The following is a 20,549-nucleotide window of genomic DNA, read 5'->3' as shown; positions in this document are numbered from 1 at the left end:
ATATATATATATATATATATACCTTGAAAAGCCCTACACAACATAAATTATTGAGAACAGTTGGCAGTACCTCAAGTGCGATGTGGTGTTTTACAATGATAGGCGAGCCCAGTACAAAAAGCATTGGCTATGCTTGAAAGAAGCCATGGTGCATATCACACAATGCTACACCTCAACCAGAAAATGATTTTTTCAAAGAACGACTGTGCAAGTTCTTTATAGATGCGCTTCAGCCGTGTGCACGCTCTCTGCGTTCTCGGAGGCACACTCATTTGGATAGTAAATCCTCGAAAGTACTGAACTTCCGCACAGCCCGGAAAGCCACCTTGAATTCAGAGAAGCAGTGTTTGCTTGGCAGCATGAAAAACGCACAACTCACCTTATTTTTATGCCGCGCGTCCATCCTGCACTAAACACAATTTATCAGTTTCTTTTAGCAGCTTACTTACTGAAACTGAAGACGCTGGTAATACATGAAGAGAACAGAGCAAGCGTGTTCGTCAGAGGTATGCTATGCATCTGTGCGGCAACATTAAGGCACTTGTTGCCTTCTCCCTCACAGCGCACATGCTTGGTACTTCAGCCCTTGCATATAATGCCCCGAGACGAACGTTAAAGGCGTCATAGAACATTCTTGTGGATCAAAATGTAAGTGAATAGATAGAGACAACGCCCAAGAAGCAAATGACAAAGTGCATATCTCCTGTTGCGCATGCGTAAAGTGTTTCTATGGTAATCCATGACGAGTTTCTTTACTTTTTATGGCTGGTGTTTGAGTTGCCTGAGTTAATGACCGAACCACAAATTTTAACACAATCGGTAGTCTTTGCAGGCAATCTACAAACGTTTCTGATGTGGAGCCGAGCCAGTACAGCCGATCTATGAACTGCAAGCGTTTCAGTCTAACTGCCCGCAGCTTATGACATACCGTATAGACTCGAGTAAGGGCGGCCCCTTTTTTTTCGCGATCTTGATGAGCTACGGGCCTTACACAGGACTGGCTCATTTTATCTAATTTTTTGGACTACAAATATCCTCCGTGATCCTCCATGATCGCCTACCACCACAAATACGAACGATATCCTTTTCATAATGAATGTATTCCTTCATTCGTGCACGCCATGCACTTGGCTGCTCGTGTTCGCTTTCAATGCCACTGCTGTCCTTGCCACGCTATTCCCGCCATGCAGGAACAGGGAGCGGCCGGTCGTGGCCGCACCCCAAGCCTCCGAGATCAAAGCAAACCTCTCGGCGTCTAGCAGCGGTGTCCCAAAGTACGCTGATGCGAGCGCGCGGCATCAGTGCACCGAACGCGCGTGCTTCTAAGTTGCAATTCTTATTCAAAATTTTGGCATGCCAAGTTGGGCGTGCGGCTCTTACACGAGTGCAGCCCTTACACATGTTTATATGGTATATGTAGCGTATGTCCTAACTTTCGTATGGAAACCATACTGTAATGCATGACACTCTGTACGCGTGGTGGGCTGACTGTGGAAGCAAACATGTTTTCCGTAGCCTAATATATTTACAATCCACGTCACCCGAAAGTGTGCGAACCGTTTTCTTCCGAAACCACCATCCAGTATTATTCTATTCAGTTAAAATACGGCTTTAGGTTCAAGTTCGGGGTCGGTTGCACATCCTGATTTAAATACGAGGTCATTTCTTTAATGAAGGGTATGGCATTTCGAAACGTCAGTCTGTTATGAGGTATGCTTTAGTGGAGGGCTTCAGGTTGATATTGACCACCTGAAACCCTTTACCGTGCATCCAAAGTACATGAGACAAGAGTTTGTAGATTTCGCCCGGATCGGAAGTGTGGCCACTGCAGCAGTCCTAAAAAACAAGAAAGCCACGAAACCGATATCGAATTATCCTACATGAAGGTATGGGAGTCCCACATAAAAACCCGTATGTTCCCCCATATTATAGCAAGTGTGCCCCCGTATCATACAGGGTAATGTACTGGTTTATATATTGGGACCTCTATACATCCATAAGGGTTTATTAGGTATGGGACATATGATGCTTTTTTTGTTTATATGGTGAGATCAAACCCACGACATCTTGCTCAGCAGCAGACCGCCATAGCCACTAGCCACCGTGGCAAGTGAGCTACGGACTCCTTCACTTTTTAACTGCCCAATGGTGAATTTGTCTCATGCCTACGAATTGATCTACGGTGTAGTGGAAAGAGTAAACTCCCCGAAGACTGCTTTATAATTGCAAACCTCAAAGCATTGGTGAGAATCTTCCTGATTGATGAATTACAGAAGCTGCATAATAATACGATATAATAGTTAATTTAACTGGTTAACAAGGTAAGAATCTCTCTTTGGTCATTGTATAGCTGTCGTATCATACATTTCAAGAAAGAAACACTAATAGTTCATATATTCCACCATGGTCTTTACACCTACATTGGTTTATGTCATTATGCCAAAGTCAACATTACTTGTGAAACTGAACACTTTGAATTACATTTGCTGCCGTTTCTTATACCTTTGATGCGTACTCTCTATGCCTGTTAATTTTGAAAAATACGCTGACGATATTATGCCCGACTAAAGTTGTTAAAAGTTGTGGAACATCCCTATCAAGCCTTTGTTTTGATAGTTTACAATTTCCGCTTCATTTTATATAGAATTTCCTGATGTTTGTGGTTGCTCTCTTTGCTCTTTGACAAAAGAAACAAGTTCCTTCCTTTTCGGCACTGCGTCCTCTTCATCTGACCTAGCTCCTGTAACTCATGCACCAACATCGGCGAAAGCGTTGTGCAACGAAACCAACTATCAAAAGAAAAGAGTCGATCGACAAAGTGCTTTAGAGCCCATGTAATGAATCCTTCTCAGCTTAAAAGGAAGAAGGGCACCTACTTGGCTGTACACTTGCCCAGTTTGTTAGCTCATTAGGGAAATAAAGACTACGAGTGCCTTTTGAGTATATAGCCGTCAGTACAATGTTTGAATCACGAGTCACAGAGAGTCACGAAATATGTATATGACATGTAGTCATCAAGAATACAACTCAGACGCTTAGCATATGCTACTGGTTTGTTCTGTTTTATTTTTCTTACTTTTTGAACAAGTATTAGATAACCATAAGCAGACCACCTGTTTCTTGCATCTTTACATAAGCGATCATCATATCTCCACAGACTCTACAATGTCATTCGCGAGGTTTCAACCAATTTGCCAGACGCGGGCACGACCTTGCATGTCGCAGCCGAGCTGTCACCCGAATTTCACTTCACCAACGTAATCACAACCTGATTTTCGTTGACGCTGGCCCTTCAAGGAACCCAGCACACCGCCACATCTAGCTATATGTGACTTTCAACTGTTAAACTTTCGTTACAGGCAATAATACCCATTTCTGGAATGTTGTCGATTCATTTGATCGCTTTGATGCGGTTGATAAAGCATACATAATGTTGCGGACCATACCGGGCTAGGTTCCGGCCACACCGACCCCCTCTGGGTTCATGTTCATGCAGCAGCCCATATTTATACTTGCCCTACATTGACAGCTCATCCTGTTATGTGTCCTGTAAGGGAATCCAATGCTGCGTACATAAGCACTGCCCACTCGGTCTTGCTTTTGTGGGAAACTGTGGCCACTGTCTCTGCATCGTGGACTTTAGTATTTGTTCCACTAGTGAGTGGTTTTGTAATCTTATGAAGGCCATTTCCGAAGGTTTCAAAATTTGAGGAAGAGGCGCGTCTTGATGTAGTGCAGTAAGTGAAAGCAATCTTCTAAACAACTCCGTCCGCGCAGCTCTTTTGTTTGAGCCTCAGGGATGACTCTAAGAGGTGAAAGCGCGTACTACTTATACGTATAATTCTCCGGCTCGAATGTTGATTGGCACGCGGATTACAACACGCAGCTTTCCAAGATAGTAACATTTCAGCTGTTTCTTTTGCGTTACGTTGAAAACGCCTGTTTATGTACACCAGTGTGGAACAACAGAATTCTAGAGCAGGCATTTGGTGCTGGACTTTATTATATAGCCCAGTATCGACTTGATTTTGTTGATGGCTAATCGAGAATACTATAGCATTAGAAAACGACCGAGCACATTATGACAGAATGTGTGATTACTGGCGACTTGTTCTGGATTACAGGAAACTTTTTTTGCAGCTTTACTAAAGGCGACTCACAAAGTTCCCATGCTGCTCTTAGCAGGGTTCCAATTTTCAGTAAAAACCAAGAGCTCTGCCGATTCAACTACTTGTGCTCCTCAGATGTGCGAATTAGCTGATACTCTACGTTTCAATTTCGTAAATCAGGTCTTTCTTGCGCCACAGAAAAACATTTAAGCGTTACGGAACTGTTCACTGTTGAATTGGACAGAAAGGAGACTTAGGTGCCAAATTAACGGAAGCTGCCCTGATAAATAAGGCTCGTACGCCTGGATCTTCTACCTAGCCGAAGGAAAAACTAAGTTTTTTTGTGGTTAGTAATTGGAAGCAACCTTTATTGTGAAAACTTAATTTCTAGTTGCTGAGCTTCTCGACAGTAAAATTTATATTATGTCAGCACATAATGCAGCAGATGATGCAGCAGATAATAAGAAAGCATTCATTTCACGTCGTATGCAAAACATGCACTGAATCTGCCTGACAACGGCTCAGACACGGTAATATTTCACGCCGACCTGCTAAGACCGGAAATACTTGGAAGACGCGTGACTAACGGGGCTGAAAGATGTATGGAGTAGTGCTCCAGCGTGTAAGGAAGCATTATTATTTGGGTTGCCAGGGGCGGTACAAACTTGCATAGTCAAACTTGCGGGGCCAACTCTTACGCACAAAGCACCGTTCATTGAAAGGCGTCCGACCATGGTAGCGGCTCCTAATTCACATTCTTGTCATCAAACATGCTCCTCCATTGCATTTCAAACACATTCATTGTGGTCCTCGTAATTTCACGCGTATCTTACTGTCCCCTTTGTTTGAGTTTGAATGCGTGGAGCACCAGAATATTTGCTTAGATTGAACAAAACTTGTAAACACACGCACCTAGGCGTCTCTTTTTATCTGCTCTGTGAAGGCAAATGGTTATATGCAGCATGAGCTCTGTGTGGAATACCAATTTATAGACAGCGCAAATTACACAGCTAAATGCTTAGACCAAGTGCATGGTCTCTATTACAGATGGCAAAATGAGTGATCAGTCTCAAAGAATCGCCTGCGTAGTTTGTAGTAGATGTAAACATAGTGCTGATGAAATCCTATTGACCTGAAAGAAAAAACAAGGAGTGTCTTTTCACTTGACAGCCTGTTGTGTAGATTACGATAACATTACACCCCTTTGCGCGAATTTCTGTACGCAAGTGCTGCTGAAAATGAGTAACACTCGTTTGCACAGAAGAAGAAGGTTTCTTGTAACTCTCTTTAGGCCATCAGGTGCTTGAATTGGTTCACTTGCGGTATCAAGTGCAGACAGATGTGGTAATATTCAGCGCGTTACCACGCCCAGAATTTCTGCCTGTCAGCTTGCCACTAGACTCCTTATAACTATTGAATGTTTGGACGCTTTAAATACCACTGAACTGCAATGGTGCACTGATAATCCTTGACCTGCTAAAACAGCATCTTGACTACGATGGATGCTGCAGTGGAAGGCTTCAGAAAAATTTCCGCCATCTTGGGCACTTTAATGTGTACAAAGGTTAATATTGACCTAAAGTATTCCGGTAGAAGGAAAATGTCCGCGGTGGTCTGGAATAAAGTCCCTGACAGCATGTTCAGTAGCAGACCATCATGCTGCAGAGCGTCACACATTTCTTTTAATTTTTTTTTTCACAAAATCAATTTTCGTCTCATCTCACCATCAGTTGCAGGACTCCACGCCCTATGCTGGTCTGCGTGCAAAACAACAACGAAGCTCGACAAAATTAAGAAAAAAGAACTACTGCGCAGGTATGAACAAGATACGACTCAAGTTAGGCATGTGTTAAATACAAACCGCAGAAGCGGGTTGGTTTCACATTTTCGCATCTGCCTGACAGCGAATAAGTGAAGTAACCGGGAAGAGTAGGTAACCGGGAAGAGCCAACAATGCACTTTTCTCTGAATATAGAGCAGCGTTTCTGCTTACATGCAGTGGTTTCTGCAAGAGCCACATGGCTTGCTTTTGTTGTAGACCTACGTTTCAACCATATAAGCCTGCCGCATATACAATTCCTTTCTCTTACCTGCGAGAATAAATTGTGAGTATCTGGTGACAGAAAAGTTACATTGTCAACAGAAATATTTCCTTCCTAGAAGGAGACTAGATACGTAATTAATTTTAAGTTTTACAGAAGCACTGAAGAGCGACAATAAATCATTTTAAAATTGCTCAGTATTCTTTCAATACTCCCGTTTTCATATATTTCGGGAGAAATGCATAATTACTATCATGGAAAATAATGGCTAAATTTGCCTTATTTTATTTTTCTCTCTCAGGTCCAGCGCCCGTATATTGGTGTTATCATATTTCAAATATTTTTTTACGTACGTCGCCTGTTTGTCTGTGGAGAAAGCTGTGAATCTCGCATGGTTGGGTGCTGTGTTCCGTTAGAATTTTTATTTATTTATTTATTTCAAAATACTGCAGGCCAATGTGGTGGCCCAAGCAGGTGTGGGTTACGTCCAACATGAATGTGCAAAGCAACAGACAACAACAACAAAAAAAAAACAAGCAAGAAAGAAGAAAAGCGCATATGTTATGTCATCCTCTTTATTCGCACAAATTGTAAAGGCAACGTATTCCTTAGCCAGCTGATCACCCCTTTCCTCCTCGAATATGTTCTTCTAGCTTTTTTTTACTGCGCAAATAAACTCAATATATCATGTTTATAGCGTCTTATCGTGGGCGGATCCCGGAGATAGTACAGCCTAAAGATGTGGGCCAATTTGGGCTACTCACCGGTCGCTCTGACATACTACATATATATATATATATATATATATATATATATATATATATATATATATATAGTACGTCACAGCGTACTATATATATATCACAGTAGCCACACTTAAGGCAAATACTAAGTCGACGGAGATGAATAAAATAACGTTCCAGGGTCGGTATTTTGTAGCGATGCCTTTTCCCATTCTATGCTTTTCCCGGCTTTTCGCGCTTGGCCAGTGGTCAGAGCGACGGTCTGCCCACATTATCAACGGGATCAGGCGGCCCTGTGTGGTCGATGATAAGAATAGCATAGAATAAGGCATAAGGCATCGCTACAAAATAGCGGCCCAGAAAGCTCGCAGTACTTCTTTCGTTCCAAGAAAAGACTTAGTCTACAAGAAAACTGTGTCTGAACGGTCAGAAAATCTCCCGCCACCCATCCGGGGAGTGTTGACGTTCCATACGCCAACACCGCTTGCTGCCTTCGGTGAGTAAGACGGCGCCCGAAAGACAGCACTGCGGTTTTCTGCGCAAAACGCAAACAGGCGGGCATGGAGAAACTGAGTCAAGACGGAGCGTTGGATTCGCTGCTGCAGCTGCTCTTAGCCAAGTGGCGTGGACTGTTCTGGAATCCCGCGACATCACATGGACGTGGCATTTCCTGATAACTGCAGTTTATGCGTATTTCGCGAGCCAGCAAAACCAGCGCAGCGCTACGGGATAACAAAACTGCTGAAACGCGAAAACGCGGGCGGCGTAGACAGAAGAAAGCGAAACTTTTCGACCGCCCGCGCGTCCTTGTCAAGGTTAGCGTCAACGAGTTCTTTTTTTTCCTAAAATCAAATAGAACTGGACAAGTATCATTTTCTTTCTTCTTATAGTTCAATACAGTTATCTTTTCTATCACGAGCGGTTGAGTGCTAGTGACAGAACTACAATGAGTAGTACCTTCGTCATCGGGCTAGAACTTGAATGTCATGGCGATGTCTCTTATTGTGTCCAGCATTTGTATTGATTTCTCGATTACCAAAGCTCTGTGATTACTGATCTATCACTTAACCTTGACTTAATATTTGCCTTTAGCGTCTCTTCAAGCTTTTCCCGCGTGCTAGCGAGTGCGTGGAACCGCTTGGTGCGTTTTATGACAATATCAATTATGTAAGCACTCCATGCGATCTTTTGTCGCCTTCAATACATGCGCATAAAATTACAAATTTTTAAAATTCTATTACGTATTCCGAGGAACATTACTCAGATTAACTGTACGCTTTCCCTTTGGGTCAGATTTTGAACTCCAGGTCGCGAAATGTGTCTACTGAGTTCGTGTTCCATGCAGTCTCACACACTGGTGCACAGAATCAGCTGTATCCTAAGACCTCAGGTTAGACAGCTTTGCTTCGTGCAACAAATTGTAACACAGCTATGCAGACCCTTCCAGCTTGTGCCATCATTTTCTCACACGTAGTAGCCATGGTAACACCTGTCGGTGCGGTGTTTCTGCAGCGAAGCACCGCGTCCCTCACATCGCGCAAAACAGGCCTCCGCATGTTAATTGTCGGAACGCCAGGTGAGAAGCTCCTTTGAACACTAATCGCACTAAAGCAAGGAGGGTCCGCGTGCACGTCAAGACCACTCCGTGGTCCAGACGCAGGAACAACGGGCTGCTGCGTGTGCGGCACACCCAGCAGCACGGTGTTGCCGCTTAGCGTCGGAGAAGCGGCAACACCGACGAAACCTTGCCATTCAAAAGCGTAAAGCGGACGCACACATCGTGCCCGCCGTGGTCATGCCGCAGTACGGGAAAGCGAGGCCGAGGAATGGCGACCGCGCCGACAAGGCCCCCTCGTTCTAGCTGATGCTGCTCGCAGTTATTCGGTTCTTTCTGTCCATGTGTGTCTGCACACGTCACGTCATGCGTGTTTACTTAGTCGGATCATGTTTACTGCAATTCATACTACCACTAAAGCTACGAGCCTAACTTCGTGTAATATTCTAGCATGTTGCTATCGGATTCATTGTCTCGATCGCCCTCATGACAAAATTGTGAGTTTTTATATAAAGAAGTCAATATAATTATCCAGCGGCCGGAGTAGAAGAGCGGACATCTAGCACAGAAGCCTGGTACTGTAGCCATTCCTACTCTAATATTGCGCCACGGACGCGCTTCCCCCATAACGGCATGCCTCATAATCGGATCGTAGTTTTGACATGCTAAATCCCGAAAATTATTTAAAATAAATTAGCACGTACTTCATCATACTCCAAAATGTTGGCCCATCCCGAAAACACTGCTGTAAAAAAAAAATGTTAGTCCGGCGCTCCTCCTGTTTCTCTCACACGAGAGCGACGCGACAAAGCGCGGTGCGCAGTGACTCTGCCCAAATGTCACTCAGAACTCGCTCAGGAAGGCTTCATCATTCATCGACGTCAACTGGAGCTAGAATCACATTCCGACTTTGTTGATTTGTCCCGCACAAACACTGCTCTAATCCATGACACCACGGCCCAGCTAGTGCGAAGATTTCAAGGTGGCATAGACGACCCATCTTTCGGTTTTCCGCCTTTAATGACTCACGGTGAACGGGGAATGGCACGGGGAATATTCCACGCATCGCCTGACGTTCACCGTGCCATATGGCACGGTGAACGTCAGGCGATGCGTGCTCGGCGCTACGCCCGTTCCTTTTATACAGTAGGGCGCCCCGTAGTGTTCATCCGCACCGATGTTTTCGCTGCGGAACAGCACCGGAAACACCAACGCCGTGCTACGGAAGCCAATCGGGTGAAGGCATCCTGCAGCCGCACCGTACGCAGTCCAGCAGTCACGCGATCAGTCGAGCATGTCCATCGGATAGATCTCGCAGTCACCTTAGAGCGTCCACGCTGAGAGATGAGGAAAGTCGCCGAGCCGATGCGCCAAACTGAAATACGTGGGGACACGCCAGTCTAAACAAAGCATATCTCAAATTTCTCCAATTATAAGCGAGATGTAAACTACGTCACAAGCGTTCCTCAAGGAAAGCAAGCAGGCCCTTTAGCAGGTTGCGCCACAAATGCACTGGATATGTGCCGCTTTTCAATGAACAACTTTCACGCTAATGCTTTAGCGAGCTGCGCTACGAATGCTCTGGGTATGGCCAACTTGGGTCACTGTGTGTGTGCCACTGGGGGTGCGGCAAGAGAGGGGACAACTCTCAGCGTTCGCAGGCACCGTCGCGCCACGCTTCTCGTTTCGCAGGCCACGCGCGGACTTCTCGGCAATGCCACTAGATGGCGCAACGAGTCCAGAAAGAAGCTCAAGAGAAGAGCCCGGTTGCCGCATGGCGCGTTTCTCAGCACTCGCACGCACCGGCGCCCTATGCATTTCAGAGGTGACCTGCAGGCATCGCGGCGGCGGCGTTAGATGGCGTCGAGTGTTCTCACGGAAGCGCGGAAGAGGAATCCCGCTGCAGTACACGCCATATACATAACTCGTTTCGACGGCGGCAATGCGTCATGTAGCCATGCTGATTCCATGCTCAACGCATTACGTCGACAGTCATCGTGATCTGTCGTCGCTTGAGGTTCTGCTTAATTGTTGTCCAAAAAAACATAATAATTATTGATACTGTTGCCTTCTTTATTATGCAGTATTAATTTGTATTCTTGTGTGTTACGTACCAAAGCCACAATTTTATTATGAGGCACGCTATAGTGCCTCATATTTCGGATTAATTTTGACCACTAGGGAATTCTTAACGTGCCTTCATGCACGGGACGTGGGCACTTTTGCGATTTCATCATCACCATCATCAGCCTGGTTACGCCCACTGCTGGGCAAAGGCCTCTCCCATACTTCTCTAACTACCCCGGTCATGTACTAATTGTGGCCATGCCGTCCCTGCAAACTTATTAATCTCATCCGCCCACCTAACTTTTTGCCGCCCCCGGCTACGCTTCCCTTCCCTTGGGATCCAGTCCGTAACCCTTAATGACCATCGGTTATCCTCCCTCCTCATTACATGTCCTGCCCATGCCCATTTCTTTTTCTTGATTTCAACTAAGATGTCATTAACTCGCGTTTGTTCTCTCACCAAATCTGCTCTTTTCTTATCCCTTAACGTTACACCTATCATTTTCCTTTCCATAGCTCGTTGCGTCGTCCTCAATTTGATTTGCGATTTCGCGCCCATTCAAATACGGCCGCCGCGACCGTGATTTGATCCTGCGGCCTCGCGCTTAGCACCGCAACACCACAGCCGCTAAGCCACCGCGGCGGGTTATGTTGATATAAACATTTTTGACAAATGGTTGCCTTGGTAGTTTCTTCGCAATGCCGCTGTGTTACTTTGACTAGCACAATGTAACGTTATTTAGTTCTCTGCATGACCTTTCTTTGAACTCGTTGTTCCACACAAACTATGTTCAAGAAAGTACAAAAGTATGTTTAACTGCCCTACCAGTTCATGAGACAAGGAGTAGCTGGTGCGGTATATTTGTGTCATTGCCTCTTTTTTTCTATGTCAGAAAAAAATGCCTTGTACTTTCACACGTTACTGACATAATTACGAAATTGCTGTCTATATTATAAATCAAGATAAGACCACCGCCTTTTCGACTTTCGTTATTTCCCCATTCACACCTCTCTACAGCAGACACAGGGCTATGGTCTGACTTGGCCAATATACCGAGGAAATAAACATACGTTTCCTTTCAAGCTTGAAAGCCATCTGTGGCGGGGACCGAGTCCATCGCGGCTGAGTTTGCGTTGATGGCAAACGCCGCACGAAGATCAGTTCGCTCGGTGCTGCTGCCGCGATTTTTTACTATACATCGTTTGGCAACGCGTTTCCGTGGTCATTTAGTTGGATGCGTTCATATTTGCTTGTGCGCGCGCGACACCATGCTTGTCAGTGTAGTTAGTGTGCCTATGTTTGCAAGCTTATACGGCCGATAAAACTACTATCTTTACTTCGTATAGCTAGCTATCCACTAATTTGCAATCGCAATCGATGTTTCGCCTTTCGGGCGAAACTGCGACTTCTTTTTGAACCGCCCAATCAAACGCTCTCCTCGTGGATGAGGGGCCACTTTTGCTTGCTTTCAAAGCAAATAGCACGGCCTACCTTGGCAGGTTTTTCGTGTCTAATTGACTGACAAGAGGCGAGCAGCATACATAAGTAGAGAGGGTTTCATTGGGGCACAGCTAGCACGCTGAAAGTAGTTAACCGGATAAGAAGGGTGGTGCCGGCGTCTCCGATTGGCGTGCTTTTGCTTGTATGGCTTGCAACAGAAGGTTAAAAACGGCATTAAAACGGATCGTCAGCGAAGAAAAGTTGACAGAGCGATGTCGTATACACTTCAAAATGCCTACACAAGGATATACTGCCATGTAAAATTTTAATTACACGCCAATACACGTAAATTCATTCTCACCGGCAGCTCCGAGTAGACAGTACCAGAAAAATTGGTGGTCATGACATCTTTATTCCTTTAAGAACGGGGTAGTCTCCAGCTATTTCGAAAATAAAATGTTTTTTTTTTCTGCATATAATGCATTCTTAATGCGGAAATGTCACTTAAACGCTGTCGCATTTTCGCGGTTTTTTGACGTCGCATAACAGAAAGGCGAAGTGGGCGCAGCCCGAAATATTTTGACTAGTAGCAATGAGCTGTTGGCAAAAAAGGTGGGGAATCATAAATAATTATTTTTCTTTCGTTCGGTCAAATCATGCATATTCTGTGGGAACACGTCATGTCAGATGAGGAGTGCCTGCGGTTTTCGTAATGTCGAGTGACAGGCAGGCCAAGTGGGGTGGCCCGAAATATTTTTCACCAATCGTGGAAGGCAGATGGCAGAAACGGAATAGAAACAGTTTGGAATAGCTTTATGTTAAGGCACTTCTTTATCCACTATGGCAAAATGTTCCGTGAGGCCCCCTTGAAACTTCGCTGTAAGGGCGGAAAAAGCTGTACTGAACAACAAAAAGAGAGTTCAACACCGCCAAGACAGCTTCTTTAGGAACACCGCGGCATCCGAAGAGCAGAAATGGGACTTACGCATAACATTTTTGCGTGCAGTATTCCGCCCACTGGAAGAGTATAAATATCTGGACGCGCTCCTTCTAAACTTTTCTTTGTCGTTTCCTCGTCTGGCTCATCCGGCATCGTCAGGTAAGTGCCTACTCCGACTCGAGGACCGAGAAAGCTCAAGTCCTACAAAATGATGGCCGCACAAGGAGGTGCGGCGCGTTCACACAGAGACATGAGGGCTGCGCGTGGGAGGGGGGTGGGGAGCCAGTGGCCCTTGACGGGCTCAGCGGTCTCGGCGACGTGCGAACTCGCTGCGCGAATGGCAGGTGTCCGGAATAGGCTGGCGTGATCGCACCCGCGGAAGCTCATGTTCGATTGCTCCCTTCTGTACCTGGCGCGCAACTATACGCACGTGGCGTGCCGCCACGGCTGCACATCGGACGAAGTTGTAATCGATGAGCGTTTCCTTAGCGTCCACACCTACCGCTTACCGCTTAATCCCGGCACTAGCTGCTGCTCTCCATTTCAGTGTTCGCGAGGTCCAGCCACGTGCTGCTGACGACCGGTCATTTTCCTCCGGCAAACCGGGGTTCTCCGTGGACGAGCTCTCCGAGTTCCATCGTGGGAAGCAAATATCTATATAACGGTAATCCGGCGTAGCAGATGTTCGCTTGTCCCCACCTACCTGCCAACTAGCGCTTCATGAGCCCCGGCCACGAGAGACACAATGCGCCCCGGTGCATCGAAGGACTCGTAGAAACCGACAAAAAAGAGAACGATAAAAAAAGAGAGAGAAATGAAAAATAGAACAACAACCAAGCGCAATTCCCCGATGCGTCCCTTATTCTCAGATGCGCCGTGGTGTTTATTTTTCTTACTTGCAAATTACTTTTTTTCTTTATGCTGTTGGAGCGATAGTTCAGCGACTTGATATCCTCAGACAACTTGCTATGCTTAGGCATAGATATATCTTGTATCACAAAACGAGATTTTGAACTGCGTTTACCTAATTGTGTTTTCAGCAATGTGTTACGGTTCTCGTTACTGTGTACTGCAAGATTTATTTTGTTCTGCAAAGCTTCTGAGGCCTAGCACTGTGATAACTGTCAATCATTGTGTTAGCTTTGTATCTACTTAGTTTATGCGTATTATGTTTCGTTATTTATCTCATGAATACATACTTATTTAACACTGCCTGCTAGCATCTGCGTGGGTACATGGACCCGGTCAAGCTGTCGTATGAGAGGCTTTCTGCCTCTTTTCTTTGAGTTTCTTGAGTACGGAACCCAGAAATAAAGAAAAATTAATAAATGGAACTACCTTTCTTTGAATCGGCACCCGCCGTGGTTGCTCAGTGGCTATGGTGTTAGGCTGCTGAACACAAAGTCGTGGGATCGAATCCCGGCCACGGCGGCCGCATTTCGATGGGGGCGAAATGCGATAACACCCGTGTACTTAGATTCAGGTGCACGTTAAAGAACCCCTGGTGGTCGAAATTTCCGGAGTCCTCCACTACGGCGTGCCTCATAATCAGAAATTGGTTTTGGCACGTAAAACTCCATACTTCAGTTGAATCGGGGCCCTGGGGTGGTATTTTGTAAGCATTTTTTCCTACTGGTTCTTGGGAGGAATTCACGCAGGTTAAGAAAGATTAAACAAGCGCGAAGGTCACGCGGATGAATAAAGGGTCATAAAGGCAGAGCGTTGTAGGTGTTTTTTGCGGTGAGTAAGCTGCCTTCCTTAACAATATGCACATCATCAGGATTGGCTGGGATTTTTCCCTAAGACCAATTTTGTCGTAAGATGTCTTTGTAAATACGGGCCCTCGGCCAGTATTCATGAAACTTTGCTTTCGTAAAAGAGTCTCCCAATCGGCCCGTGCTCGGCCGTCCACAGCTCATGGTAGCTATAGGCGTCATAAAGAGACAACATCACCAGTAACTGCCAATCGCGGATGGCACTCACTTAAGGAGAGTTTGGTGGATTCACGTCCTCAGCTGGTATAGTGGGACGGTCTATTCCCATGCTATTGCTTTCGCTCTTCGTCAGTGGTCTTAGCGGCATTCCACCCACGTTATCACGTAGATGAGGCGACATTGAAGAGTGCACGATAGGAAATAAAATATAACGAAAGGAAACCTCACATCATACCGGCTCTGTTCTATTCATATCATCCAACCCGCCGAGTAGCCGATGTTCGTGGCTTTGTGCAAGCGAATGACCAACGGGAAAGAGAAGGGAAAATGAAAGTATTTGTTACAAAATACGGCCACTGAATCAACTTGTGCACAATGTGTCCTATTACACCAGTTTTAGTATGTAAAGGTCATGATGAGTCCTGCATTCCACTAAGCAGTGGTACCTCCTTTTTCTCTGTTTTTGTGCACATTAAGATCGCTGTTTCAATTATGGGCGCACATCTGTGCTTATCCTTTTGAAGCGCTGGCAGAAACGGTCAGCTTCAGCATGCCATTCAATTATATTGTAGAACTTGTTGGCACTGTAGCAGACGTCCTGCTAAGGACGCCGATAGCATGATAGCATGATAGAACCTGATGCGCTGTCATGATATAAGGTTACTGCACCCCCCCCCCCTCCCAAGCTGAGCTTCTTTCTTTGCTTGCAATTTAATCCGAGGTTTCGTTTCCTCCTTGTTCTAATACAACACTGCAAGTTAAATGCAACTCCGCTCTGGTTGAAATCTTATATGAGCGCCAGAACTCTTTGGGTAAAAAAAAATCTACTGAGTGTACAGCCTATTGAATATGCCCCTATTATTATTATTTTTTTGCAACGCAAGCCATATTGCGTACAACTACGTCTTATGCAAAAGTTTTTGTGGCGTAGCCTTATTGGAAGCAACACTTCATATTTTACTGTTTCTATCCTTACCTTATGAGAACCGAAGGCAGACCCTTCTTTCGTCCTGGTGTAACTTATGTATCGTTTTAAATAGCGTTAGACGAAAACCTATCAGCCTACGCACCCATGCAAACGCTGGATACACAAACAATCTGAGGGAGGCGAACGCATCAAGGGGCAGACAGACGCCTGCAAGACAAAAAGTGGCCGTCTAACCGCGAAATCCAAAACGGAAAACGATATTGCCGTTCACTGCGCTTCTCCGAACCCCTAGCAATCCTGTTCGACTCTCTCTCTCTCTTTCTCTCTGTTAGAAACGTGGCGGTGACCTCCAAAGTACGAAAAGACATATATTTTCTTTTTCTTTCTCTTATTTAGCTTTTGCATGCTATCAGAGTATCTATGCATATTCCTAAAAAACATACCGCGGCCACCGAAGAAAAGTCTCGCATAGAAAATGAACTTTACCGTAGCGGGTGCAAATCTACGAGAACAGGATTCGGGTTATGGAAGATGTTGGAAATAGTGACAGCTCCTGGTTTAGATTGTTTTCTCTGCGGAAGCGGAACTTTTCCAGCACAGACGTTGGCGCATCGCGCGCACGCTTGAAGCAACCGAGCAGGGCCAATTGTAGAAAGTGCGTGCGCAGTGCACGCGAAGTTGATTACCTTGCGGTTTCGTATCCCCAGTCTTCATTTTCCGTTAGGGGCGCCCGCCTAGTACATTATCATTAGATTTTTGCGTATCGCCTAAGTATTTACTTTTCTGCGTTGCGTATCACCAGTTTCGGGCGTTGGAAAGTTGCGTTCCCACGATTTCATAGATCTTCAATACGTTGTCTGGAGGCCCTCCAGAAAACAATACGTACAATCACAGCGTGATCAAGGCGGAGCGTTCATAAAACTTTGGTAGTTGAGCTTTTTTCTTTCTTTCCCTTTTTTGCGGAACAGGTGCTGCCATATGTTCTGCATCTTTGTCATCATCAAGGCTAGTTAGGAGAGGGTGCACTATCAAAAGTATACCTCTAACTCCTCAACAATATCGGGAGTCTCTGAGTTAAAACTGAAACTCGCACGAAAAAGCACTATTCCTCTACTGACTGAACAAACGCAGTACCGTATAAGGCATGTGCAAATCACCCGACCAGATTTCAAAGAGAAAAGAAAATTGAAGAGAGGGAATGGAGGAGCACGGTCGGGCGTCCTGAGCAAGACATTTCACGAGACTGCTTTCCAGATTTAGTTCTTGTAGCCTTGGCCAACGGAACGTTATAACGACTTTCTTTATGATAATCGCTTCAGCGAAACTTTCTTCTGCTATATTAGTTTCGGCTGGTCCTCGCATAAATATCTTCTGAAAAACGGTAGCTTCTTTGGGGAACGAAAACAGCAATGGTGCACAGTACACTAAAACTGTTTGTGCGCGCGGCTGTGAGCTGAAACTGCATGCCAGCTCTTCTATTTTCGTGTATATACGCGGCTTTACAAGTTATAGGTGCGAGGGGTGCCTGCCTGGACGAGGGGGGGGGGGGGAACCGATCACTTAGTTTGAATGCAGTCTGCATTATTTTGTTGCCTCTGACGGATAGCGGATCGAATTTAAAGTAGCCAATCGAGAGGCAGCTTTCCCCTTCTCCCCCATCACTCCTTCTGGTCCGCACGCAGAGTGGCCGGTCGAATCCACAGAGTAGCGCACCTGCTCCCAGGGGGACACTAAGGGAAGGAAGCACCGCGTCTGGCACGTCGCGTGTTGAGGGCTGCCCACAGTTTTGGATATGGAGCTCCCCAGACTCCCCGGAACCTAGCCTGGGAGGAGGCGGCCACCTAATGATATTATTGCAAAAACGTCGGGCTTAAAATAAAGTTAGGAACACAGGATACCGTATCTGCGCTGGCAAGCAAATAGGCCCGAGCACTGAATATCACCGCGACTAGATATAGTTTATGTGAACACAACCTTCTTCCTATATTAAGTTTTCACTCAAACTCTAGACCCACAGAGCGACGTAGCTGGCAGTGATATTTCTGGTATCGTGACATGGCAGTGGCGGTCTGGTCGGTTCTCCATCTTTTATCGCACGCGTTTTCACCAAACCACCAGTGTTTTATAGAAGCCCGTGTTCGCTAAAACTGCATCGCTGAGAGCTTTACATCCATGACGCTAGTGCAGCAGCACTGCGAGGATGCAGAACATACAACTACACAAGAGAAAAGTCGCTACAAAGCTTTCTGAACTAGTCATGCGGTTGTCTGACGAGGTTTTTCGTATAGTTTTTAAAGCTATGCCATTTTAATACGCCGCCTTGCAGTGACTCAAAAAGTTGTAAGAGAACCAATGTCTCTTCCTGTAATCACATTCTTCTGTATTAGGCAAGACGACATTCAGAAAAGCAGTTAACCTAAGCAGTACGTTCAGGATGAGTAGGGATTGTGCTGTTTCCAATTGTTATGTCGCAGGCACCTGCAGACGAACGTGGATCGGTAGCTAAACTATATATTGATAAATCGTGTAGCAAGAACGTAAGTAACAGTAAAACATAAAACAAGCATGCCAGTCTTATAGTGATAGTGATAATTAACAACTAAGCGGACCGCTCCCATGTCGGGGCCGGAAGGCCAAGCCTCGCGGCCACGTCGTGAGCCAGCTGGACAGCCCAGAATTGGACATGACTACATCGGAAACTTGACGATGTTTTCAAAAGTATGTGGTGCTGTCGTGTACAGGACACCAACCTTTTTCCAATGTTTGTCACTTGTTTTAGTTTCTACTTTGTTGTTGCATATGGCGCCTCTTGCTCTGCTTGACTTAGCGAACTTCGCTATTTAAGAAGTCTGGGCTCGAACTCCGCCACAAATGCCGGCGACCAATTCTTTTTGCTTCTTTTCTTTCTTTTTAGCGGAATGCTTAACATGTGACTTGCGTTGGATTTCAGAAATTCTCCATTAGATTCCTTGAAATTTCTTTCGGATTATATTCTCAGTCTTTTGGATTCTTATTTGCCTTCCACAGGTTAAATTTAATTGAACTCTGGGTTTTTACGTGCCGAAACCCCAACCCGATTATGAGGCACGCCGTAATGGGTGAGAATAATGGGAAACAATACGTTCTTAATAATGAAGGGTCGAAGTTAGACCTATTGCAATGGGGCTTGTTTTTATGGTTACCCGACCTACCCGCTTAGGGCCAGACAATGAAATCTTCCTTACCTCAGTAAGGAAGCCTTCATTGCAGTGAGGCTACCTTATGTCACTCTGAAAGTTTCCTTACTGAGGCGCACTCGGTGAAGGCTTCCTTGGTGCTTCCTCAGCATAAGGAGCCTAACAATGATATCTTCCTTACCTCACTAAGGAAGCCTTCATTGCGGTGAGGCTACCTTATGTCACTCTGAAAGCTTCCTTACTGAGGGGCCCTCGGTGAAGGCTTCCTTGGTGCTTCCTCAGCATAAGGTAGCTCCAAAGCTACCTTCATGCGTCCTTACGCCGCTCCTGGCCCTGAACGAGCGCTTCACCTCACTGCTTAGCCACGTGGCATTCGCTTGCGCATGCGCACTGTCGCCCACCTGCGGAGAAGCGCGAACATGGTACGTCTTGTCAGGCATGTTCGTTTCAGTCACGCGTGCGGCATGAAAGCATTGCTAGGCGTTGCTAGGCGTTGCAAACCGCCGGCGTGCCAGCGTTGTTGGAGCACATCAAGTTTTGGACTGTAATGCGCAACTTTTTTAAACTTTAGTAAACAAAACCAGAAGAAAGCGTCCACGCTTCTCTATATTAGCTATTCAATTTAAAGATTGTGCGACGATACAACATATTTTAATAGAATAATGGTGTTGGCGGAAAGATTTGAAGAGATAATCTCGAACCCAGGCACGCGGCAACCGCTCCTTAGGTGAGGACGGGTGAAGGGAGCTTTCAGAGTACGCTTGCTTCCTCCATCGGTCCTTCGCTGTAAGGAGGCCTCACGTAAGGTTAGGAAGCGCTCGAAGGAAAGGAACGTTTTATTGTTTGGGCCAAGATACCTTCATGCGTCCTTACGCCGCTCCTGGCCCTCAACGAGCGCTTCGCCTCACTGCTTAACCACGTGACGTTTGCTTGCGCATGCGCGCTGTCGCCCACCTTCGGAGAAGCGCGAGCACGGTACGTTTTGCCAGGCACGTTCGTTCCAGTCACGCGTGTGGCATGGAAGCGTTGCTAGGCGTTGCTAGGCGTGCCAGCGTTGCTGCAGCACATCAAGTTTCGCACTGTAATGCGCTGCTTCTTTAGGTTTAGTAAACAAAAAAAAGAAAAAAGTGTCCACGTTTCTCTATATTAGCTCATCAACTTAAATATTGTGCGACGATACAACCTTTTTTATTGAATTGTGGTGTCCTGGTGTTCGCCTAAAGCTTTTAAGAGATAATCTCGAACCCAGGCATGGCGGCAACCGCTCCTTACGTGAGGACGGGTGAAGGGAGCTTTCAGAGTATGCTTGCTTCCTCCATCGGTCCTTCGCTGTAAGGAGGCCTCAAGTAAGGTTAGGAAGCGCTCGAAGGAAAGGAACGTTTCATTGTTTGGGCCTTAGCTTCAGGGACTAACATGGCTCTGCTCCAACCATCATCTCCCTTTTCTTTTCTGAGAAAAATATTTCTCTTGTGGCATGCCTGGAGGCAGCGTGCCTGTGCGAAACTCCACGATGCACAAGTTGCGGAGACCCAAGAACCTCCACCAAATCTTAAGAGGTAGTGCTGGCTCCGAGCTCGAGCGTCTACTACGCGCTAGTCGTTGCCGATGGCTCAG

The sequence above is a fragment of the Dermacentor albipictus genome, chromosome 1 (genome assembly GCF_038994185.2).
Source record: "Dermacentor albipictus isolate Rhodes 1998 colony chromosome 1, USDA_Dalb.pri_finalv2, whole genome shotgun sequence".
NCBI classification, from domain to species: Eukaryota; Metazoa; Arthropoda; class Arachnida; order Ixodida; family Ixodidae; genus Dermacentor; species Dermacentor albipictus.
The sequence above is the reverse complement of the archived record's forward strand: the minus strand, read 5'-3'. Positions refer to the sequence as shown.